Source organism: Octopus bimaculoides, chromosome 1, assembly GCF_001194135.2.
Source record: "Octopus bimaculoides isolate UCB-OBI-ISO-001 chromosome 1, ASM119413v2, whole genome shotgun sequence".
Classification (NCBI taxonomy): Eukaryota; Metazoa; Mollusca; class Cephalopoda; order Octopoda; family Octopodidae; genus Octopus; species Octopus bimaculoides.
The window spans coordinates 128,999,415-129,006,458 of NC_068981.1; the positions used below are offsets into that span (position 1 = coordinate 128,999,415).

Consider the following 7,044-nt stretch of genomic DNA (forward strand, 5'->3'; position numbering starts at 1 on the left):
TGATTTTTAATCTAAGTGGATATTCTAAGGAATGAATCATTCCTTAGAATATCCACTTAGATTAAAAATCAAAGAAAAAGCTAAAAACTTAGAAGCAAAACCATGAAAATTTCATTCCTATCTAACTTCAATTATAAATATATAAAGAAAATATCCAGAACAATCAACAACAAAGAATTCATTCACTTCAGTGTTGATACAAAACCAAAATGATATTCAATCACCATAATTTAACTATTTTAATAAAAATTTCAACAAATAATGTTATATAAACGCAGAATTGGGGAGTTTCTGACAATGTTTATGATTCCAATAGGAAATACAACCTATACAGCCTGAATATCAACTCAAACTATTTAAGACACATCAGAAAATTAACTCCAACATTGTTTATAATGACTCCATGTTTTCATTATGCAATCACAGATTAGCCCAACAAATTCAGATATTGCATGAAATATCAAAAGAATGGTTGGTTGGTTGTTCCTAATACCAAACATATTACACACTATTTTATTCTATATCTCACACAAGACTTTGCCCTCTCCATTTCCTCGGTGTTGACATGAACAGAACAAGTCAGCAAACCTACGACAAAAATATGGTCTGTATCAAATATATTTAACTGGTCAGTAATTAGCAGTTATTTAAGAATGTCAAAAAAGTGGGACATGAAATAAAAGGAATCTAAGACACAATACTAACTAAAAATTTAAAACATTACCAAAGAAATATACTTGTTTAAATTGAAGGTTAGTAGCAAAAATTATCTTTCTTTTTTGGTACACTAAAGGAGGGGAAATAACAAAGCAGTTGAAAAAATTTTAAATCTTACATCATTTTAGCAATGCAATGCAATGCATAAAAATCTACAATTATTATCTTATCCTTTATACTTATATATCTGAAGGGATTTTACTGAACAAATTTGTATGCTTAAGTTAAGGCAATAAGTGGAAGAATTACGTCAGTTATATAATGCAGTGTTTTTCCAACTCTCTGTACCAAGTTCAAATACTGCCATGATCAACTTTGCTTTCCATCTTTTCAAAATAAAATAAAATACTAATTTAGTGAAGAGAATTTTTCCTTTCTCTTTCTCCTTGGACTATAACTGTAATTCAAACAGTTCAGTTCTATCACACCATGTCACACTGAATTAAGACTATGTGTCTGTAGAATATTCTGCTATTCACAAGTAGGGATTCAACTGTAGATTGAACAATTGATTGCTCATCATGACAAATAGGGGATATGGCACCTAAAGGTCTGACAATAAAAATGACACTCATATATCAATTAGAGCATGACAAAATTGGGTTGGCTCAAAACATTGGTTGGAGCCATCAAATACACATCAGCAGACCAGTATTTAAACTTCAGGTGCACTGCAACTTCATAACACTTCCTCCCTCCGCATATTAATTAGTCTACAAAATCCTTATACTCTCTTAAAAAATGTCAACTTGCACAAGTGAATTTACAGGACATTCAATTCCAAACTTGATCCATAAATTTTTTAAAGCATTGAATCATCTTATATACTATAGAACTACATTTCTGAATAAAACACATCAATACTTTGTGAGTTTAGATGTGATTATAACAATTACGAAAAAGCCTTAGTTATATATCAAAGAATGTATTGTAATATTTGATACTTCCAAAGATAATTTTTTTTTTTTAATGGCTCACTTTCTTCTACTTTTGAAAATTCAAAATATTTAAATTTAGGGAAAAGCAAACCAATGATCTATTGGTTCTTTGGAACTTAGTTTCAACATTATATCAAGTGATCCAAGATAGAAAATATTAATAAAAAAATTAAACACATTATTGCCATAATCTAGCTGTAAAAACACACAAACACTCAATCTGTATTTTAATGATGACTAGATTATCAGTAAAACATGTTCAACTGCTCATAATCTCCTAAACATATTACAAATACAGAAAACCACTGCCTCCACTTGTTCTAGACAAGCACAAAATAAGTCATCAAATTTCACTCCTAGCTCAAAATCTGTATAGGCATTTTAACCCCATAACAAATGCAAAGGAACTGCCAGTTATACTCATTACCAAACCTACCGACATTCTTTAACATCCCAACTTGTTACAATGAATCCTACATAACTAAAACCACTGCATAATGGAAAAGGTTAAGTCACCAGTGAAGCTCATGTAAATAGCGAGCAAATGTCCCTCAAATCATACTCTACTGTCATATATACAAAAATGTGTGATTACAGCTTTTTATCATGGGTCTGCTCAATTAAGGCTGATCTAGGCTTAACATTTTGAGCCATATCCAACCCAAATATTCTACTGTTTTATGTTCAAACAAACCAGATCCAGCCTCTCACATCTACTCTACAATGTCATTCTAAAAATAATAGCATTATGAAAATATCAAGTTAAGAGATAATGCAAGATTAATTCAAAACAATGAATAAATAAACATCATTACATTTGACAGAGTAATCTGAATGCCAAATGTTTAAGACACAAATAATCAAGCACAAATCAACTGAGCTACTGAACAATTAAGCTGCTTATTTACATATTAAAGACATAACTAAATTGTATTTTATAGTGGTTTTCACAAAATTGCTGTTTAACAGAAATGAAAGATAAAGAAAAAACTATTTTGGTAATTAATTAAATAACCAGTGTAATAAACAATGGTGAGTTAAGACAATGACATATCCCACTTGAAATGCCGTTATATTTTAGCTATGTTGGTACTTCCATTAAATAAAATAGCAGCTTCACAAGAATCAAGATGTTATTGCCAGGGAAAAGCAAATTTTAAAACCCAGCCAATCAGTAGTGCACAGTTCTAACAAATAGAAACAATGATGGGCCAAATCCTTTGTTTTGAAGCTCATGTATCAGTTAGCATTAAACCTTTCTGAAATTAATAAAATAAGTACCCTACATCATGTTACTTGTTAGTCTCCCTTACAAAATATAACTGAATTCAAACCTAAAATTCAGAAATAAATATTTTCCTAATTAGTATTACTTGAACAGTAAACAAGTTACTGAACCAATTGTTTAGCAGTTCAACATGCTCTGTTATATGTGTGATTTGAGGAAAATTTGGCTGCTGCCTATAACAGGTCAAGCAACCAAACAGAAGCCCCTTTAAAGTAATTTTTGCTCAACTAAAAATATGTAAACAATAAAAAGATGACAAATCTACATGTTTAAGACACTGTTCAATATTTTAATCATCAAAACAGTTATTAATGGTAAATATTAACCAATTCTTGGACAATAGTTTCTGGTTGCTTGGATACACATTTAAATTAATAAATTAAAGCAAAATACAAGTTAGAGAGGCAACGTGTTGAGACACCATTTCACCATGATATATGCATAGACAAGCAGTGGGAAAAGCTTTGTAGTTGCTGGAACATATAATCTAATGTCTTATAAGAGAACAATAGGACAATACACTCCTAGGTATACAGAGTGATCATAACTGGAACAACTGGATCAAAGGTTTGCTCAACTATGGTTGACTTAGTGCTAAGCAGCCACATGCTTCATCACCTCACTAATCTGAAGCATAGACTGCATATAGGATGAAATACAAAAATCTTAAATCCATTATTTCTATCTGCTTTGGCACATTGACTAAATATGATACATATAAACATTTTTACCCATGCAATATCAAAAGCTGACACTCTTCACAGGAATTACTTATTAAAAATGTCACCTTCAACCTGAATCTACAGGGTCAATGCTCTTAACTTGCTCTAGCATTAATCATACAACCCTTATTGAATAGAACATGCAAAATACTTGTCAATTCTAGTGGTGGTTGTTGCCATCGCCAACAGATTAAGGTATGCGGGTGCCTACATTGTGTGAGGTAGGTTTGGCTAACACAATGCAAGAATGTGAGCTATCACTTCCTTGACTACTTGCCACGTGCTATAATGATTTGGTCACCCATGAAGTCATACAGTTCTTACCATTTAGCAAGCCAACCCATTTTACAAAAAAGATTACAAAAGAATTTGATCCCAGTTGGAAAGAAGAAACAAAAATTGAATGGCAAAATTGTAAAACAACTGGATATAAAATCTCTTTCCTATCTGAATATGGTTGACAAAATAATCTCAATATGTGGTAACAGAAGCCATTTAGGGTTAGCAAGAAAAAGGAATTTATACTTCTAAGTCGTACCCTTATAAAAAGTGATCAAGTGCATTAAGAAATTCATTAGTGTGGAAAACTATATTTACTGTCCTCTAAAAAATTCCCATAATCTAACAAGTATTATTCACTTTCACGAAAATAAATCAAAAGCAATAAATGGGCTAAAATTTGTAAACAAAGTTAATTTATTCACCAGCTGATAAACTAATTAGCTGATAATTGGTAAGTTTCCTTCGAAGATGATATTGGCTTCAGTTTGAAATAATTATGCCACAGTTATGAATCCAAATATCTTTTTTAAAGCTTATTTTCAGATAAAATACTTTTAATTGCTAGTTACTTTTTTTTAGATATATAAAATAACCATTTAGCCTTCAATAATAGATATCTGGAATATAAAACCAGTTGATAAAAGAGATATTTCAAATCCCTCCAAAGAGTACACATTCTTCTGAGTGTAGGTATGATTGTACAGTTTTAATTTCACTTTGCAACCACAAGGTTCCAGTTTCAATCACCTTTTTGTTTTCCCTGCACTGTGAGCAAGTTTGCTTGGGTTGTTGATCAATATATCAAGAATAGAATTTGATAGACAAAAACCATGCAGAAATTATTTGTGTTGTTCCATTATTAGCGAAAAAAGAGATTACTAGATCATGAATTAAGTGTTAATATGATGACCCTTGAAGGCACCCAAACTAAAACCAATAACAGAATATAATACCAAATGCTTGTCACAAGTTGCTGTTTTAAATCTTGTGTGGATACACTACCTACTGCTAAGACTACACACCCAATTCTTGCTTAGTAATTATGTGAGTGCCTGCCAATGAGTAAATAAGGTGTATATGGCTAACCAACATTTTTAAGGTTCAAAAGAAAGCCTTCATGAAAGTCAATCAAAATACTTACTGAAATGACCAATCCACCATCTACAATTAGGAGTTTGTCATGTTTAAGCACTAATGATGAAAGTACTTTTGAGCAAACAATTGACTATTCTTAACACTGATGTATCAACAGTTCACCCTTTAGCATTCAAATTAGCTGAGATTTCGATGATGTGGTTGTGTAGTTTTAGAATGATATTGCTGGGTAGGTGTGAGAGGCCAGATCTAGCTGGTTTGAACATAAAACAGAATATTTGAGCTGAATGTAGCTGGTTCAAATGCTTATTCCATTCTATTTCTTTGTTCCGTAAGTCAACTTCTAGGTTGCTAGATATTCTTGCTTCTCATTATTACTATTTTCATTTAATGAATGCCTGCAACATTCTCATATCATATACAATCACTTTCCAAAACCATAAGTTATATAACATCTTTTGGTTTCATGAATATTTATGACCAATATTCCTCAATCACCATTACAATCTACATCTACTTAGTTACTAATGTCATTGAGAAAAGAACAAAATAATTTTTCACTTTTTAGTTTCCTACCTCATAGTTCATTGTCGTTTAACGTCCGCTTTCCATGCTAGCATGGGTTGGACGATTTGACTGAGGACTGGTGGACCAAGAGGCAACACCAGGCTCCAATCTGATTTGGCAGAGTTTCTACAGTTGGATGCCCTTCCTAACGCCAACCACTCCGAGAGTGTAGTGGGTGCTTTTACGTGCCACCAGCACGAGGGCCAGTCAGGCGGTACTGGCGACGGCCACGCTCAAAATGGTGTATTTTACGTGCCACCTGCACAGGAGCCAGTCCATCGGCACAAATTTAAGATATGTGTCAAATTTTCATAAATTTTAGAATTTCATTTGCCTGAGCACTTTACTGGAAACAGTCATAACAGTTTCGGCTGACCCCCAATAGTGTGTCTGTCTCACCAAGAACTTAACACAGAACAAATTCAAGGTCTTCTCAAAGATTGTATAGTAACAACAAGGTGACTCCCAATTTGCAACATTCAGGTGAACGTAGAAAAGAGTAGTAGTTTTGCCACAGGTACTGCAGGTATAAATAAAACATACCAAGTTTTTCATAGAGAAAAACGATTATCAGTATATGTAGAAAGCAACGGCAATTTGCAGGACAATGGAATTATCATCCTCTGTACATAATAGAGGACAGGATTACAACCCATCAGAGTTGAATGGCAGTACATATTTGACATAGAACAAAGAGGTGACACATTCTTCCTGCCCGTAACAGCCAAAGTAGACCAGAGATATAATAAAGTATACCAAATTGCAGTTGTTTTATAGTTGTCCTGAACAGAATTTTTACTAGCTTATACTAGTTGTATTGAAGATTTTTTATAATTCTAACTCAGCCTAAGACCCAAATAATCTAAACCATTCTTTTACGATTTAATTCTATTTTAAGTCTTTCAACAAGACGTCAATAGTATGTAATATGAAGGATATAGTAATCCATATTTGAAGGATCCTAGCTAAGAAATCAAATGTGTCATAGCAAGACTAAGAGAGAGAATAGAAAATAAACATCAATCTTATAACCCTATGAATACAAAGTTTTTGTCTTAAATGTAAATCTTAAGTTGGCTCAAACATATATGCTGAGACCCCCTTCGGTCATGACTGACCATGGGATTGCACCTAGAAAGTTACACTTCCAGGCACAAGTCATGAGTCCAGCCAAGGTTGTTTATGGAAGACCAGCAGTCGCCCATGCATACCGGTCTCCCCTCTCCACACCACCAGTGTTATCCAAGGGAAAGGCAAAGGTCGATACAGCTTGGCACCTGTGACATCACAACTCATTTCTACAGCTGAGTAAACTGGAGCAACATGAAATAAAGTGTCGTGCTCAAGAACACAACACGCAGCCCGGTCCGGGATTCGAACTCACAACCTCTCGATCATAAGCTTGACGCTCTAACCACTGAGCCATGCACCTTTA

At 33.2% G+C, this 7,044-nt stretch overlaps 1 protein-coding gene across 5 annotated transcripts in view; it reads right to left on the reverse strand.

Moving 5' to 3' along the window:
* Nucleotides 1–7,044, reverse strand: part of LOC106878071 (uncharacterized) — a 30,848-nt gene that overhangs the window by 11,663 nt on the left and 12,141 nt on the right. The gene's annotated exons all lie outside the window — the stretch shown is intronic.